The 19917-nt window shown below is 34.6% G+C and overlaps 1 protein-coding gene and 1 long non-coding RNA gene across 2 annotated transcripts in view; one reads left to right on the top strand and one right to left on the bottom strand.

Annotated features, from left to right (window-relative positions):
• Positions 1 to 1997: 1997 nt before the first annotated feature.
• On the bottom strand, positions 1998 to 19452 carry LOC136038467 (uncharacterized). The gene is made up of 3 exons (XR_010620218.1): positions 19344 to 19452; positions 5613 to 5747; positions 1998 to 2190 (listed from the first exon to the last, which is right to left on the bottom strand). It is a non-coding gene; the product is annotated as an uncharacterized LOC136038467 (long non-coding RNA).
• Positions 13162 to 19917, top strand: part of LOC136038466 (atos homolog protein A-like) — a 93740-nt gene continuing 86984 nt past the window's right edge. Inside the window, exon 1 of the mRNA XM_065721532.1 lies at positions 13162 to 13264. The gene's annotated coding sequence lies outside the window, so the exon portion shown is untranslated. The remainder of the gene's footprint in view (positions 13265 to 19917) is intronic.

Raw genomic sequence — 19917 nt, 5'->3', positions numbered from 1 at the left:
ATTATACTTTTTAAAACAATAAAAAACTCAAAAAGTCAAGGAATCTTGCTGAAAACTGCATCGGCAGACTGAGTGTATCAGAGAACCCTACGTGGAAGATTGAGAGAGAGGTAGTTTAAACGGAATTTAAAAGTTCCAGTGCCTTATATAAGTGACCAAAAAGATTGGAGGTTTACTAGCCCCTCTCCTGCAGCCTTTTTTTCCCCGAAGTCATGCGATAAAAACTTTGAGATATCCTTTCGGTTCATCATATTTGGAAGGTCAAAACGCCATGCCTCTGGGAATGACATGACCCCCTAGAGGTCCTTGGAAAAGTGGTGTAAGTTATGAAATTCGCACAATGTTTACATACGGTGTTTGCTACAGGGAAGTTTACAGCCATTTTTCGGCGAAGGGGAATTTACTGAGGGAGGACTTTCCATGGGAGATTTTTTTTTCAGAAGATAAGTTCACAGGGGATGAACTTTAAAGGGGAAATTTTACACGGAAGAATTTGTCAGAATTCCTATAAAAAAATTTATTATTTGTCTCATTTAATCTTTGGTGACTTTATTTTACAGATGGAAATGTCCCAAGGATATTTTCATTCGGAAATTTTGAAAATGTTGTGAATTGTCTTGGAGATTTTTCTACTGGGTTATTCTCCGTGGGAGAATCATCCGTAAGAGAAATTCTCTATGGGGGAATTTTCCGAGGGAGAGACTTTACTTTGGGGGAGGGAGGGTATTTCTTTGCATTAAAGTTCCAGTTTTTGTCCCAATTCTTTCGGAACAACTCCTGATGCACAAGGGCCGTTCATTTAGAATTAGAATATTTTTTTAAAGTACTAAAAAATTTTAGCATGAAGTATGAGGTATAGAGGAAGAGTATCCCCCTTATATGCCTAGTAAGTTCTGTTTGTTTTAAGTTTTAATGTTGTTCCTTACTTTCAGTTGAAATAGCTTGTTTTTTTTAACTTGATTTAAACTTAAAACGAACAGAAATCACTATCAATACATAAATAAAACTTAAAACGAACAGAAATTAAAATGATTAATTAACTCAAATTGAAATTGAATAGGTATTACCACAAACAGGAAAAGGGCTGATACCCCCTAGGCCTTTTATAGGCCAAAGCGCCTTTTGCACTTTGCTGAAAACAAATAGATTCAAAATGTTTTCTTTCTTATAATATTAATAAATCCAAATTACTAATACTTCCAGGAATGAATATAATTAAATATTAAACATTCTCTACTTTCATTGGTTGCTTTTAGTCTACTTTCATTAGTTTTTTTCAGCTTATTATGGTCATCTTCTTTCTTTTTTTTTGTTGATGTCACGACAAATTTCTATTTGTCGTGACATCAACACGACAAATAGAAACGAACTGCTCAAAATAAAAAAAAAGGTTTTCAATAAATAATTTCTTAGACCATATTGTATTCCATTTGCTAAAACCTAAGAGGGGAAAAGGGGTTTAATTAAATGAAGCAGTAACAAAGAACAAAATAAAAAATAGCGACACATTAATGGATAAGAAAATCGGAATATTCTGACTCTTCGACCGGAAGCCTTCGTCAACAAATAATAAGGAGAGAACAAAAGGTAAATTAAATTAAACGCAACATATGAAGAAAAAGACAAGAAAAAAAATAAATAAATAAAATCTCACAATAGCGCAATCATTATAAAAACCTGAGTAATCACACTTTTATATTGATAGCAGTATTTTGGAGGTTATTAAGATGTGAGTTTTTACTCAAAAGAGATGCTTTGTCAATATTTTTAGCTTGTTCTCTTTACCTCGGCTATGAATTTTCTCGTTTTTCGTCCTATGGATGAAAGAGCAACTTTGGAGAAAAAGGGACGTGGAAGGTGGCTAGCCGCCCTTCAATCTTTTTGGTTACTTAAAAAGACCCAAGAACTTTTTGCTTCCGATCAAATGAGCCCTCTCTCGATCTCTTAGGATCACTGGTTTGATCAACCTTGGAAAAAAACAACAAACAAATAGAATCTCGAGTTCTCATATACTGTATTTACACAAAATTAGCCATTAAAAGTAAAATGATATATTTGTTTGTTGTGTTAAGGTTAGCGAGTTTTCTTTTCCTCCTCAGTCGTCTTCACTGGACCGTGATTGGTACAAAGCACCACATATGTTAAGTGCCGAACTGCACATCATTTTCAAATTGTCAGCAACATCTGAAACTATGAAAGTTTCGAAAATTATTCATGAACTTATAAAAACCTGGAGTTTATGAATAAAACATAACGAGAAAATGAAGAAAAACAAGGTTATTCTCAACTGGTTAAAAAGAAGAAAATGGAAATAACCCCACTTAACAATTCTCAGTGCAGATATTATTCAGCAGAAATTCAGCAGAAATCATTCAGCAGAAATAATTCAGCAGAAATCATGTGCAAATATTTACAGTTGATTTTACTTTTTACCTTGGCTGTGAATTACCTTGTTCTTCTTAGCGATCCGACTCGTCCGTTTCATTTTTTCGTCATACTTTGCTAGAGGCCTAACAAACTATTTAAATAGAAATAATTTATTTTAGACTGTCAAATTGAATCATCTTTCAAACTAAATCAATGTATCAAACTGAATATCGAGCTTAGGCTTACTGTGGTCCTCAATTAAATATATTGATATTGACATCAATTGATATCAAAAAATACCTAGACTAGAAAACTACAAACAATAGAAATCAATTAAATCAGTTTTCTTATTGACTTGAAAAAACAAAAGAACACTAAATCTTAAACTCAAACACAAAAAACCGAAAATTTTGAAAAGGTTTCCCTTTAAATATTGAATTTTTACATTTGAAATGCTTTAAGGTACTCGTAATGTCTCTGTTTCACTTTGTAAGTATAAACGCGTGCACAAACTCGAAAAAGACAGCAAAAGCAAAAATTATTCAGAATCATTTGGTATCAGACACAAGAACAGCAATGAGGGGAGAGTGGGAAGAAGAAGAAGTCATTAAAACAAATAGTTATTATTTGGCTAAAATAAGTTTTAATTTTTAAGGTACTAGACAATAGCATCAGCCCTCAAATACTAAGAAAAAGAGCTCAACAAAGAAGATAGGAAAAAAACAATCTTAAAATGGGGCTTAAACCTGTCAACTACGGTAGCCTCCACATTGATTGCAAACGTTTTGAACCAAGCTGTGCGTGATTTTTGATCGCAATATATATATATATATATATATATATATATATATATATATATATATATATATATTCAATCTAATTGGTGAATTCTTTTCATTGATTTCAGGCTGGCTTTTTGATTCAGTATCTTTTCTCCTCTTGTCCAGTTCACTTCGAAAGGATAGATTTTGTTTGTTTTTTTGTTTTGTTTTTAGCATTAAGCACGAATTGGTGGAGGTCCATGTTGAAATACTTACTAGTTTTTCGTCTTAATATTTTGCTACTGGCTGACAAAATCCCCGTTTTCTCACCTATTTGATTTTTCATTTGTTATATCATTTTCTTTCTTGGTTTCATACATGATCACTTCAAACACTTTACCAATGACCTTTGCTTTAGCTGCCCACGTTGGTGTTGTCGCAACTAATGGTCCAAAACTTCAGATCCGTAGAAAACTGTGTTATTTGTCATATGTCCCCTCGATTATCTTTACGTTTTGTGGGACAAGTAAAAGAAAGATGGTCCATAAAACTATCAATACATTTAGCAGCCACCTAAGACATGTCTCCATATTTAGCTACTCGATCATTTAGCCCAAAAGGATAAGCTCCACCGAGAGTATGGATCCAGAAATCCCCATGTTTGCGCAGTCTATTATTCTTCTCTTCTTTATTTAAGTTATCTAAATCTAAATTTTGGGTTCATGTATTAGCACTTGTTTAATACCTGAAGTTTTAATGGTCGAATAAGATTTGGAATTGTATCCGTTTCGGGTAGCTTGCTGCGAAAAAAAAAGACGTCCAAACAATTTTCAAGAATAAGAAATGCAGATAAAAAGTTTTCTCTGTATATAATATATTTCTACATTTATATATAATATTTCTCTATATAATAAGGAATGTGAAATTGGAATAGAGGAACTGAATTTTCCAATTATTAAGCAGACGAAAACTCTCTCAATGAGCAATGTTACAAGGTCTTGTATAAATAAGGATGGGCCATGGGTGCCATCCGGGAGTTTCTTAGGGTGAGCACATGCTCAATACATAAAGTTTAAATGAACAAATAAGATTTGGACAAATATCCATTTTGTGTAGCTAGCGACAAAAAAAGACTTCCAAGCAATTTTCAAGAATAAAAAATGCAAATAAAAAGTTTTCTCTACAAGGAATATGAAATGGAATAGAGGAGCGGAATTTTTTCAAATTTTTCAGGAGAGCATATTTTTTCAAATTTTTCAGGAGAGCAAAATTTTGAGATGGCCGTTTGTTGTCATAGAAACTTCGACAACAGCTACTTCGATTGGAAATTGAATGGGACGATGCCTTTTTTCATAGTCAAAAGTTATTAGAGGGCATCTACCCCCCTCCCCTCCATGGCTACCATTTCCCCAAAGACTTTTTGTGGATCAGCTTATGCGTAATAAGTTTTAGAGGTGTTTTCGCAGAAAAATACCGATACTAAGTGTTTGCTACCAACCAGTGATCTGGAACGCAGAATCTCTTTTTGCCGTAATCGGTATTTTCGTGTGTGTGAAATTGCTCCCTAATCTCAAGCTCTGTAAAAAAAAAAAAAAAAAAAAAAAAAAAAAAAAAAAATAATAATAATAAAAATCCTTAGTTCCCGTTAGCTGTCTAAAAATAAAAACCAATTTGTATAATAATAGAAAAATTATCAAAAATTATCAAAACTGTACTAGCTCCCGTGTTTTCAGTAAGTATATTTAAAGAAACTTTATTATTTACTATACTTACGCTGTAAATGCCTCCACGCTTGCATAACCTAAACTTTATGTTCTGTTATGTAATAATACAAAGATTACATAACGAAGGTGGTTTAAGTAGACTAATGCTTTACTTACAGTTTACGATGGTAAGCTGATACAAGCTACGGGAAAGGCAGCAAAATAGAAAGTCTGGATATGTATTTTTAAAAAAGTTTAAAAAATTTCAAAATTTTCCTAGAAAATTGATCAGTCCTTCATGCTTGATCAGCAGGATCAGGCTTGAGCTTGAAGCTCCATCTCCATTCCACGTTTTAATTTTTGAGTAGTTCTCTTATGGTGATTTTGATGGTTTTGGACAACGATTGTGAATTTTTACATTAGTTTAGTGCAAGAGCGTATCCAAGATTTTTGTTGAGGGAGGGGGTTATTTCTGTTAGGGTGGGGGGTTTACAGTTTTTTATTTAAAAAAAACGTCAAAAACTTGTTTATATGCATTTTCAACCTTTTTTACGAGTCCAACAAACATTTCGGTTTGGGGAGGAGGTTAAAACCAAGTAGCCCCCCTGGATACGGCCTTGGTCTATTGTGAAAGAACGCTATGTTAGTCTTATGGAACCGTGAATGGTCGCACATAACGCGACTTGACCACTTAGCGTAGAAAATTATGTACGCAACATGAAAGCCACTTTGCACGAGAACGCATAGGGACGTTACTGCTGATATTAATTCCAGACTTTACCTGAAGGGGAGTTGCTGACGCTTCTTTTTCCAAAAATACTTCCATTAAAGGGTAGTTTTTTCTCAGCAGAGACTACCATTGTGAACACAAGGAGACAAATGAGGGCCAAGTAACATACATTTGATTTTGCCATAGCTGAAACATGAAATAAATAAATAAAAAAATTCCATTATAATCTATATTTGTGCTTTGGGATAGCACTGTTGTTTTCGTAATCTTTTTTCGTTTTTTTTTCGTTTTTGGTAGCAGTAAAAGATGCAAATTTGAGCAGTGATTTTCAGCTACCTTTGCCGAAACCTGGCTTCTACATAAATGGTAAAAAGGTGGATCCTATTAGTTAAAGGTAAATATCCTTTAATGTCAACCCAACAAGTCCAATTTCGGAGTCAGAACTTTTCGATTTGGTACGCATTTTGAGATATGTATTTACAAGGGAGAAGAAATTTTAAAAGTGTTTCATAGACAGAATCTACTGCGGACAAATTGGAATTATAAGACCTAGTTCTACAACCTGCAAAAAATAGTGTTAAGATTCGGGAAAAAACGGCATTCAGAAAACTATAAACGAAACTTTTATCCTTTTATAATTTCCTCTCAGAAATTAAACAAAAAACACTTTCTTATGATTTTCTCATAATCTTCAAAAATGCTAAGTTTTGTCTCAAGGCAGCCGTTTTCGTATGAATATCGTAATAGGAAAAACATAGAATCCTCTTGTGCAAAATTTCTTGTAATTTTCTCGGAAAAAATATAGTGATGTGCCAATTTTTATATAAAAAATTAAATAAAAAAAATTAAATAAAAAAAAATTTTAAATAAGAAAGAGTATCTTTCAGCTGAAAGTCAGGACCAAAATTAAAACTTAGAACGAACAGACATTATTCCTTATAGAGATTGCTATAATTGAGGAGGGGATTGCCCTCCTTAATCCTTTGCTCTTCATGCAAAAGTTCTTTATCATTTTTACAAAGCTTTTCATCATAGGCAGTGCAATAGCACTGCCTAAGCAAATAGCGATAAATTTTTTGACTGATTGTTTTTTAGACTAGAGCACTTTATATAGAAGAGGTTTTCGTAGAAATTTCTAAAGGTACTTATTCAATTGGAAATTGAAAGGGATAGTGTCCTTTTTAATAGTCGGAAGTGATCGGAGAGCAGCCAGCCCCCTCCTTACGCCCACCATTTCACGGAATTACATCCAATCAAAATTTAGCCCACACGTCGTATTTTCCCGAAATGTATCTGTGAGGGGCCAAGGGCCTCTTTATGCTTTTATTGTTTGAAATACCTTTGTGATTTTAGTTTAAACAAGGTACAACGTAGCTTCTTGTTTATCGACATCCTGTTGGTGTAGTGGGGGGAAGGGTGTTTGAGTAGCCACAGACACACCTTGGCCCTCAAGTCAATCACATTCAAAATCATAAATTCCAAATAAAAGGAGGTACAGAATGTCAATCTTTTTGCAAAAAAAATGGATAGCATGGTGGTGTATGTGTTGGAAGGAAGGTTTGGAGGGGCAATTGGCTTACTCTGATTCTCTTATAAAGATTGAAATTCCTTGCAGAGTTCTTGCTGAAAAATCTCAAACCTGAGAAGATCTCCAAAACAGGCTGAAAAGGCTCCGAAATTTTCAAATGAAAAAGCTCCAAAATTTTCAGCTGAAAAAGCTCCAAAATTTTCAGCTGAAAAATCTCCAAGACAGCTGAGAAACGCTAACTTTATCGTTTAGATTCTTTTTTTAGGGATTGGCAACCACCATTTTTATGTAGGATTGTTTATCAGGTATTATTAAGATAAGATAAGATTTATTCATCACGAAACACACATAAAATATTACATTTTACAATTCCCCCAAAGGTTCTTTGGCCTGTAAAGAAGGGGGAAAATAAACGAGTCACTTACTCAGAAGAAAAAAATTAAATAATCACTTACTCAAAGAGAGAAGAGCAAAAAGGAGAACAAAAGAAAATATAAACAAAATAAAAACTACAGAAAACAAAACTAAATAGACTAATAGATTGAATAGACTAAATTAATTAAGTAGATCAGTTGATAAAATAGACTCCAATGAAATAATAAGGAAATATATATTCATATATATATATATATATATATATATATATATATATATATATATATATATATATATATATATATATATATATATATATATATATATATATATTAAAAATAGATAAAATAATTTCTAAGAAGCCAAAGAATTTTTAATAATTTTTTTTTTTTAACAAAGCAAAGGAGTGGCACCTTCGAGCTGATTCGGGCAACTTCTTCCATACAATAACTAAACTTGTTCCACTCGCAACTAAAGGACTAAAGTCTGACCTTACACAAGGAGTAAGAGGAACTTGAATATGATTTTTGGTATTGCGAAGATTATAATTATTCTGGTCTGGGGTGAAAGATGGCGGAACACTTAGGGGATGGGGGAGGTCATCATGAAGCTGAGAAAAAGTAAAACATGCACATGAAAGAATATACAGTGACTCGAGATCAAGTAATGGGATAACTCTTGAACGGTTAGTTTCCTTAATGAGGTTTCTAGCTTTATTGTAAACCTTAGAAAGTGGTTTTAACAGTGAAGGAAAGGTTGACATCCATATTGTTGGACAGTAAGAAATGTAAGATCGGACCAAGGAGTGAAAAAGGATTTCCAAAATTGATCCAGGGAAAATATGTTTAAGTTTCCTTAGAATACCCAGACTCCTGCATATCTTCATTTTGATCAAATCAATGTGACGTTTGAAAGACAAGTTTTCATCAACAAGAATGCATAAAAAACTAACATTTCGATCTTTAGATCTATGAATTATCCCATTTGGCTGAAGAATTTCTGATAACTGGGGTTAAATCTGAGAAACATGCGAAAATATCAAAAAACTGGACTTGGAATAATTTATGGTAAGATAATTAGCATCAAGCCATAAGATTACTCTCTCAAACAAATATTCTAAGTTTAATCGAAGCTCGGATTCACAATTTCCCGAAGTGCCAAGTGTGCTATCATCAGCAAAACAAACAAAGACATCAGAAGATGGCGAACTATAGCTGGCATTATGGGCAAGGGAAGGTTTAGGATTACAGAGTCTACAGCAATTTATTGGTTTTGCTTTTTTACTGCGTAAAAAAGGTTATTTACATAAATCAACATAGCACTGGCCCTAAAACTGATCCCTGAGGGACGCCAAAATTCACTTGTGAGTGTGAACGGAAAAGTGGATCGACAGAAATTAACCTATCATTCAAATAAGATTGAAACCAAGAAAATACATTACCTCTAATGCCAAAATGAGACATCTTCGATAGAAGAATTTCATGGGTTAAGGAATCGAATGCCTTGTGAATATCCAAGAATATAGCAGCCGGAATTAATCCCGGATCCAATCCAGAATTTATAAAATTCAAAAGGGTCATACAGGCATGCTCAGTGGAGTACTTCATTCGGAAACCAAATTGAAAATCATGAAGAAACTTTTTAGAAATTTAAGAAGACGAGAAAATATAGCCTTTTCAAAGATTTTACTAAATACTGATAAAATTGAAATTGGTCGATAATTTGCTGGATCAATTCTTGGTCCACCTTTATACAGAACAATAATCCGAGCACGCTTGAGAGCATCCGGAAAAACACCATATTTAAATGAAAGATTAACAAGTTTTGTTGGAGGCACAACTATTGAAAGAGGAATAGATTTAACTACCTTAGTAGGAATAGAATCTGGCCCAGATGAGGACAAATTTTTCATGCCATTAACAATTTTAGTAATTTTACTTTCTGTTACTGGCTCTAGAAACATGGACTTAATACAAGACGGCCCGAGGTAAGATCTAAAGTCCGGCTTAGGCCGAGATAAAGTAGCTGTGGAAGCAATATTCTTACCAATACTAGCGAAGAATGAAGTGAATGCTTCTTGGACATCAAGCTCATCCTCTACAGCTTCATCACCAATGACCAAACTCATAGGTAAAGAGCTAGATTGTGAACCAGGTTTTAGCACAGAATTTATTACCTTCCAAGTTTTACGAATATCATTGTCACACGCAGAAAAATTATTTAGATAATAGATAAATTTGGCTTCCCTACACAAGAAATTATATATATTCTGGTAAATCTTGAATTGACAAAGACGAATAGCACTCGCTGAAAGTGTAGCGCATTTATAAGACCTCCAGAGATTATTTTTCCTTCTCCAGCTTTTGAGAAGTCCGGATGTCATCCATGGGCTTAGAGAAACAATCCTTTTAGACCTGCGATTAGAAGATGGTACTTTACAAATGCTAAGAATAGCCTCTTTTATGGTTCCATAAAACGACATAAATAAACAAGAAAAATCCTTATCAAATAAGATCCACGAATTTTTCGCTAATTTAGAACCAAGAAGAGATAACTCATTCTCACCAAATCTAATAGAATAGGAATCAAACACTTGAGCCCGGTTATTCTTTCCCCGATTAAAGCTGAACCGAGAATATATTGGAAAATGATAGGAGATATCAAACAGTTCGCGGTAACGAACTGTAGTAAGGAGCGACCCGACTCAATAGTAAACGAAACTCTAAAAAACGGAATTCTCATGATAAAAGATACATCAAAAGAATCAGATTTTCATGCTGATTCTAAACATATAAGTTTCATCAAATTTAGTCTTTGTCATCAAAAGTTACGAGCCTGAGAAAATTTGCCTTATTTTGGAAAATAGGTAAAAACCCCCCCTAAAAGTCATAGAATCTTAACGAAAATCACACCATCGCATTCGGCGTATCAGATAACCCTATAGCAAAAATTTCAAGCTCCTATCTACAAAAGTGTGGAATTTCGTATTTTTTGCCAGAAGACAAATCACGGGTGCGTGTTTATTTTGTTTGTTTGGTTTTTTTTCCCAGGGGTCATCGTATCAACCAAGTGGTCCAAGGATGTTGCAAGAGGGCTCATTCTAACGGAAATGAAAAGTTCTAGTGCCCTTTTTATGTGACCAAAAAAATTGGAGGGCACCTAGGCCCCCTCCCATGCTCATTTGTTTCCCAAATTCAACGGATCAAAATTTTGAGATAGCCATTTTGTTCCACATAGTCAAAAACCATAAGAGCTACGTGTTTAGGAATGACTTACTCCCCCATAATCCCTGGGGGAGGGGCTGCAAGTTATAAACTTTGACCAGTGTTTACATACAGTAATGGTTATTGGGAAATGTACAGACGTTTTTAGGGGGCTTTTTTGGTCAGGGGGCTCTTAGTTCCAGCTTATTTGGGTCAAGATTTGACAATCAGATTGGGTTTAGGTCATGCTAACGTGAGGAAAGGACTTTTCCCCCACAGAGCTAAGATTTTTCAGGATACCCTAAAAGTTTAACTAAGACATTAGATTTTCACTGGTATCAGGCTAAGATCTGATAGTCTTTCTACCAGATTGGCAAATGACCTGATTCTGCAAAACTCCCTTTTTTCAAACTCCCAAAACTCCCTGGATCATATTTGGACTTGTTTCTGTATACTTCTGAATCAAAGTTTAATATCCAAAGTAAATTTCATAAACTTCGATAAATATCGAAAACTTGATTAAAGATCGAAATTTCAAACTCTCAGACCGAACTTTCCTGAATTAACACATAGAAATATGCAAAAGATACAGAATGCTCCATATTTGGTTGTGAAACTCCATTATAATTTTACATCCAACCAAAATTAAAAGGTTTATTTTTTGAACTGATACACATTTGTTTTAATCACTTCTATCAGTTTAATCACTGTAATTTATAACTTATTTAAAGGGGTATCCTGTAAATTTACAAATTTTGTTATTGGAGGCATAAAGTAGTTTTGTGATTCTTCTCCCCCCCCCCTCAGTCAATCCCTCCCATTACCAGCTTCTCAACTGATAGTAACACCTATTGTGCATTGTTTTAACTAAAATTATGTAACCATTTATATTTGCATGACTAGAGAATCAAAGGAGTAGTGCCATGCTTCCCATCCCATTGCCAACTATTTAGCACAAAAGTAGCCATTTTGCCCATATTTTGAACCAGAATGTTACAAGGATTTCGAATAAGTATGATTGTAGGTCATGTGCTTTCCAATATCCACCCCTTGAGTTGTTTAGTAGAAATGTAGGGACTTTTCGGTATTTTATGTGAAAACATCCTTGGATCAAAGGACGTGAAAATGGTATTTTTCAAAGGTGTAATTTTCTTTGCTAATCTCTAAGCAAAGGTCTTTAGACCCAGTTGAGAATTATATGGCATAGGAACAGGAATGTTAGGCCAAAGGAACAGTGTGATTGGATTTTAATAGCCGTTCACCATTTCTGAGCCCAATTAGCCCTCAGACATTAAAGCATCCACAGCCAGCTAGGATTCGGTAAGAAAATGCTTACAGCTAAAGAGAATTAATCCAAAAATTGTTGACAGTTAATCTTTTTAGGCCAGGTTCTAGTAGGCTTCGAGGTTGGATTGTTTGGGGATCCTTCCTCTATAATGTAAAATGATTCACAAGCAAGATTTGCAAAGCATGTTTGTCTTCAAGGAGGAGGGGCTATATTCTAGTTCTAATCTACCCTGAGAACTTCGTCTTCATGGAAGTTGTTACAAACCTATGATAAACAATAATGCATCTCAATACCATTTGTCTGCATTTAATATTTATTCAATAACATTTGTTTCTAAATTATTCACAAAGTTTTTTTTAGTAGCAACCATATGGCGAAGAACGTAGAATTAAATAGTTTTTACCAGCAAATACACTGGAGACAAATAAGCAGTTGTGTAGCGATTATAAATGATAAAGCGACGCAATTGTGCAGTTTGTCAATTATTAGTAAAGTGTTTATGTGGGAATCAGTTAGTGATGGAAATATTTTAAATTATTCTTAGCATTTAACACGCATGGTGATATTTTGAGGCTAAGCAACGTGTGATTTGATCGGACATGCTTCAGGCCGTGATTAAGTGAAATGATGGAACTCGAAAATCCCATGTTAAAATTGAAAATGTACATTTAAAAAGTAATCAAATATTCATCGGCGGAAGATACCGCTTTTAATATCAGGCCGTAGCTTCTTGAAGATGCTACAAAATGTTTGCTTAAAATTTGCTCTATTTCCTCTAATTGCTTAGAAATCTTAGAAAAATGTATGGCTCTTTTTCACAAGTGTACTCTATGAAGGATATTACTTTTAGAACTAAATTGGTACTATCATGAGCAGAAGACAATAACCGGTAAGATGATCGCAACCATTTTTTGATTACTCAGGGGGGGGTTCCTTGGGGATATTTTTCGGGGGGGGGGGGGTAAACGCTGGCCACCGGCGTTCCATTGGTTGAAGCAAATAAACCTAAATAAGTGGTTGTTATGCAACCTTTATAGAGAATTAGACTTAGTAATAAAAAGTGAAACTCTTACGTGAAGAGTGGAGATGAGGAGGGTAAAAGTCTCCCTTGTACTTCGAGTAACTCTGATTATGGCATTAAAGAATGCAGACATTGAATTAAATAAAATGTTCTCTTAATGTTAAATGTTCTCAGTTCACTGTCAGAGATCAAAGAGTGAAGAGCTAAACCAGTTTTCAATTGAATCGGATATAGTTCTTGCTGAAAATTTGATGAACTTGCGTGAATAACCAAGCACATATTACAAACGTGAGTACTTTTGGGGCGGCAAATTGGAACATTTTGCTGTTGAAATTTGTTACATGTAGTGTCCCTCCCCCATTGTGACAGAAGATCTTAAAATGGCAAAATACAAACCGTTCGATCTTGTCCTAACTTCATTTCAGAGATACCCCTAATGGCCATCAGTAGTTATTAAAACCACCAAAGACCAGAAAAATCAAGCTAGATATCTAGTCTATCGCTATGGCACCCACTCTGAGCATAATATAGCTGAAGCACACATCCGCAACTGGAATGACCACTTTAAAGAAGCTTGTTAGAGGACAGATAAAGATGTAAATAAGGCTTTTGAAGAGCAGCGCTTATCCCCTGATATTTTCAAGACTCTAAGTAAAACCTACTTATCACTACCCGCTAAAACCAAGGGGGAATCCAGTCTAGCACCATTAAATCCAACTTCTGCAGCAGCATCAACTTTAAAAGAAATAATAAATGAAACTCAAGAGGAACTAATGAACACTAAATCTAACCTAATGAATGATATTTCTCGTGTCGTATCAAATACAATGAAAGATCGCCAAGCTTTGGAAATTATCAGTGAAGACATTGTGAACGAAGTTTATAATTCAATTTCCCTTGAATGTAATGCCAAATTTGAAAAAAAAATGAATCAACCCTTAAAAAACTTAATACTGCAGTAAACTTGCTTGAAAATAAAACTTCTAAATTAGAAGACAGGTTTGACCAGCTAGAGCAGGATACCTTACCTGATACCCTAATTTTCTTCGGTGTGAAACCAAACCCCAATGCGGAACTGAGAGAAAATCCTAATTGAGTGATAAAACAAATAATGGGCTTGCAAGATTTAAAAAAAATGGACCTCTTAAAAGCTAATCGATTCCGCATACTTGCTACTCAAACTGAGAATGTGAAAATCGCTCCAGTTCTGGTAAAATTTTCAAGCTTAGATACTACTCGTAAAGTGTTTGCAGCAAAAAGTAAGTTGTCAAAGTGAGGTGTATTTGTTCTAGAAAACCTAACTAAAAAACGTCGGGATCTATTAAACGCGGCTCGTAGCACTTTTGGCCCAAGAAGGGTTTGGTCTGATCATGGACAAGTTCTAGCCAGAGTTCCGGATGAAACTCGTATACGCAAATAAATTATTTGCACGAATGTATTAGTATGTAACTGGTTAATGTTTTCTTGATGTGTATGCTTTCCTCAGGTCATTTATTTATAATTTCTTTTTCATTTCGTTTCATTTTTTTCTTTCATGCTCGTGGTTCATCTCGATAATACCTGCCGTGCTATTAATTATTTAATAAAACGCTAAAGTTTTATTAAACGCTAAAGTTTGACTCTTTCTCTTAACTCTACTTTTTAAAACAGTAAAAAACTTTAGCGTAAAGAGCGGGGCGTTGAAAAGAAAAATCCCCTTTCTAATACGGAGTAATTTCTGTTCGTTTTAAGCTTTAATGTTGCTCCTTACTTTCATTTAAAAAAACTTGTTTTTCTTATTTAATTTCTGGACGTTTTTTAATTAATGCATGTTTTGATCTTGGCTCTCCGCACATAAATAATTAAAACCAATTTGAATATTAATTTTTTTTTTTTTTTTGGCTAAATGGCTTTCTCATAGTTTCAATCGGAAGATTTTGAGAAAAAAGGAGTGAGGGAGGAGGCCTAGTTGCCCTCCAATTTTTTGATTACTTAAAAAGGCAACTAGAACTTTTAATTTTTACGAACGTTTTCGTTAGTAAAAATTTGCGTATTACGTAACGAACTTCTATATTCGTATGTTTTTATTGCGTATATGAGGGGGTTCACCGCTCGTCGATACCTCGCTCTTTACACTAAAGCTTAAATATTGTCCCAACTCCTTAAGAATGACTTCTGAATCACAAAGGCCGTAGAATAAATAGTTGAAATTACTAAAAATATTTTAGCGTAAGGAGTGAGGTATAGCCCCCTCATATGCGTAATGATTTTTTTTCGGTTCAAGTTTTAATGCTGCTCCTTAATTTCAGTAGAAAAACTTTTCATATTTATTTTTTCATTGTTTTTTCAAATAATGCTCGAAAATTCTGCGCCCCTTCATTGAAATTTTCTTCCCCCATTAGAAGTTCCTCCATGGTAACATCCTCCCACATACTCCCCCAACTCCCCCCCCCTAAACCAAAAAATCCCCCTGAAAACGTCTGTATACTTCCCAGTAACCATCACTATATGTAAACACAGGCCAAAGTTTGTAACTTGCAGCCCCTCCCACGGGGACTGCAGGGGAGTAAGTCGTCCCCAAAGACATAGTTATTAGGTTTTTCGACTATGGTGAATAAAATGGCTATCTCAGAATTTTAATCCGGTGACTTCGGGGAAAAAATGAGTGTGGGAGGGGGCCTAGGTGCCCTCCAATTTTTTTTTGGTCACTTAAAAAGGGCACTAATACTTTTAATTTCCGTTAGAATGATCCCTCTCTTGACATTCTAGGACCACTGAGTCGATACGATCACCCCTGGGAAAAAAAAAACAAACAGAAAAAACAAATAAACACGCATTCGTGATGTGTCTTCTGGCAAAAAATGTGAAATTCCACATTTTTATAGATAGGAGCTTGAAACTTCTACAATAAGGTTCTCTGATATGCTGAATCTGATGGTGTAATTTTCGCTAAAATTGTATTACCTTTAGGGAGTATTTCCCCCTATTTTTTAAAATGAGGCAAATTTTCTCAGGCTCGTAACTATTGATGGGTAATGACTAATCTTGATGAAATTTATATATTTAAAATCAGCATTAAAATGCAATCCTTTTGCTGTTAATATTGGTATCAACATTCCATTTTTTTGAATTTTGGTTACTATTGAGCCAGGTCGCTCCTTACTACAGTTCGTTACCACGAACTGTTTGATTATATGGCAAAGGAACAGGAACGCTAGGCCAAAGGAACAGTCTGGTTCGATTTTAATAGCCGTGCACGATTTCTGAGTCCTATCTGCCCTCAGCACTAAAGTATCCACAATCAGCTTAAATTCGGTAAGAGAATGCCTACGGCTAAAGAGAATTAATCCCAAAATTGTTGATAGTTAATCTTTATAGGCCAAGTTCTAGTAGGATTTGCTGTTTGGGGATCCTTCCTCTATCACGTAAAATGATTCACAAGCAAGATTTGCAAAGCATGTTCATCTTCAAGGAGGAGGGGCTATATTCTAGTTCTAATCTACCCCGAGAATTTCGTTGTCATACAAGTTCATAACAATAATGCATCTCAATACCATTTGTCTGCATTTAATATTTATTCAATAACATTGGTTACTAAATTATTCGCAAAGTTTCCTTTAGTAGCAATCATATGGTGAAGAACGTAGAATAAAATTGTTTTTACCAGCAAATATATTCAAGACAAATAAATAGTTGTGTAACGATTGTAAATGATAGCGCAACGCAATGGTGCAGTTGTCAATTATTAGTAAAGAGTTTATGTGGAAATCAGTTGGCGATGGAAAATATAATCAAATTATTCTTAGCATTTAACACGCACAGCGATATTTTGAGGCTAAGCAGCGTGTCAATTGATCGGACATGCTTCAGTTTTAGAAATAGAAATCAATGTACATTATCAATATATGCCGTTTGACCTACGTATTTGGATGGACGAGCAGGGTCAAGGCCTCATTCAAGTAATGATCTCTATTAATTACTAAAGTAGTAAAACAGTCTTCCTTTCTCCTTCTGTCTTTTTTTTATGGTGTATATTTTTTTGTGCTTTTGCATTGGTGATTTCTTTTTATATTGTATATATATATATATATATATATATATATATATATATATATATATATATATATATATATATATATATATATATATATATATATATATATATATATATATATATATATATATATATATACTAGCTGTTGGTGTGGCACTTCGCTCCACACCAACACCTAGTTGGTGGAGGCACTTCCCATCCCCGAAGCCCTCCCCCCCGCACGCGTAAGTCGTTACGCGCCATTGTAGTTGTGTAATAGATTGTCAGGTTTACCGACTCTTGAACATGCAACATATAATTGTCCATGGGAAAAACAATCTGTATTCATATCTATACCGCATTTTTCTAATGATTGCCCTTGAGCTTTGTTGATGGTGATTGCTAATCTCTTATGGATTCTTTTTAGGTTTCAGAAATGGCGCTTTAGAGCTGCATAAGTAAAGAGCCGTGTGGCTTCAATATATTATTTTTTTTTTCCCTTCTTTTCTGGCTATTTCGCACAGAAGGGGTGGTCATAATGGCTCGGGAGGGGGATTCTCCAATTAAAAATTAAAATTTATATCCTTCTTTAGGGTCAACAGTGATTTGGGTCCAAGCAGTCCGTCTTGGGCACCTTTTGATACCTTCCCCCCGAAACCCCTGAAACATTCTATCAAAGTTTGTAGACAAACGTGTTTCGTCAACATTAGTCAGACTTTTGTTCAGATTAGTAAATCTTTACCATGAGATTAAATAAAAAAGCAAGTTTTTTTAACTGAAAGTAAGGAGCAACATTAAAACTTAAGACGAACAGAAATTACTTCGTATATGAAAGAGGCTGCTTCCTCATCAACGCCCCGCTCTTTACGCTAAAGTTTGACTCTTTCTCTCAATTCTTCTTTTTAAAACAGTAAAAAACTTTAGCGTAAAGAGCGGGGCGTTGATACGATAACCATTAGAAGTTCCTCCATGGAAGCATCCTCCCACATACCCTCCCCCAATTCCCCCCTAAACCTAAAAAAAATCCCCCTGAAAACGTCTGTATACTTCCCAGTAACCATCACTGTATGTAAACACAGGTCAAAGTTTGTAACTTGTTGCCCCTCCCACGGATACTGTGGGGGAGTAAGTCGTCCCCAAAGACATATTTATAAGGTTTTTCGACTACGCTGAATAATTTGACTATCTCAGAATTTTGATCCGTTGACTTTGGGAAAATAATTAGCGTCGGAGGGGGCCTAGGTGCCCTCCAATTTTTTTGGTCACTTAAAAAGGGCACTAGAACTTTTCATTTTCGTTAGAATGAGCCCTCTTGCAACATTCTAGGACAACTGGGTCGATACGATCACCCCTGGGAAAAAAAACAAACAAACAAATAAACACGCCTCCGTGATCTGCTTTCTGGCAAAAAATGCAAAATTCCACATTTTTGTAGATAGGAGCTTGAAACTTCTACAGTAAGGTTTTCTGATACGCTAAATCTGATGGTGTAATTTTCGTTAAGATTCTATGACTTTTAGGGGGTGTTTCCCCCTATTTTCTAAAATAACGCAAATTTTCTCAGGCTCGTAACTTTCGATGGGTAAGACTAAACGTGATGAAACTTATATATTTAAAATCAGCATTAAAATGTGATTCTTTTGATGTAGCTATTGGTGTCAAAATTCAACTTTTTAGAGTTTTGGTTACTATTGAGCCGGGTCGCTGCTTACTACAGTTCGTTACCACGAACTGTTTGACAAGGGATACAAACAACGTAAACTGTCAGTTGCTAAAGCATTTTTTTTTATGGAAAAGGAGCCGTGTTTGGTTTCGGATGTGTCATTGGTTTGATACTTCCAAGAATCAATCTCTGAATCAGAAGGATTGAATATTTGGGGAACATTTGTTTGGATATGGTTATTTACTTTTGTTGGAAAACTTCTTTTTTGGGAAACATTTTTAAGAACTAATTCTTTTAGAACATAAAGGTTCAGATAAGAATAATTATACTTTAGGACAAAATAGAAATATTAAGACAGGAAAATAATTTCTTATGTAAAAAAACTTCAAATGCAATTAAAATTCACTAAAATATTCATGGTTTTAGTCCTTGTTTTTCCTTTCGGAGATCCTGTAGAAAACAGAGAATTGGTGTATGTAATGCACAAAATACAGCCAAGAGTGATACATACCAGTAACATTCGAGCTTTAGGCACAAATATTTACTAATAAACATTTAATATATAATTTAAATACATGGAATATCTAAATATATTTAAAATTTTCATTTCTATACCTCTGGTCCTATTGATGCCTTAAGGAATAGAAAAATCTGTAGACCTGAGTGAATAATTACAAGCAATATCATCTCACCTTCCTTAATATGCACCGATTTCTTAATTCCTGAAATAGGTATTTCCAATGGTGACTGTTCGGGGCCTAGCGCACAAATGACAGTTTTCTCATTTCAGTTCATATTATATACAAATGAGTGTATGTTTAGGGAAAGCATGCAAAGAGCAGGTCATGCCTAGGGACCAATATTTCCGCGCTAAGATCATTTACCGTCCCTTAAACCTCTAATAATCCAATAAGAAACCACTTTCTCGATTTCGGGCTTTATATATCTTGCCTTTGGAGAGTCTTACAGGTCAATTGAGGGTAATTACTTTGTGTAGCTAGTATGTGCTTTTTGACTTCCGAAAAATATGTGTTATTCTCCAAGGCATTTAAAAAGAAGTTAAATTTTAATGCAAAAAGAAGGGGTGTGGGAGTGAGGTGGCAGGTCTTTAAATATAACGGATAGTTTTTGTCAGACTTTGTTCTAACCCCACTCCTTACCTTCATTTATAATTAAGCTAACTTTTATTAAAAATCTGCTCGTTCGGAAACTAAACCAAGAAATGAATTTAGAGAAAATGACGGACCTATAGCCAATTAGAGGACA

This window comes from Artemia franciscana, chromosome 18 (genome assembly GCF_032884065.1).
Source record: "Artemia franciscana chromosome 18, ASM3288406v1, whole genome shotgun sequence".
NCBI lineage: Eukaryota > Metazoa > Arthropoda > Branchiopoda > Anostraca > Artemiidae > Artemia > Artemia franciscana.
Note: the sequence above shows the minus strand (reverse complement) of the source record. Positions and strands in the feature narration are given on the sequence as shown.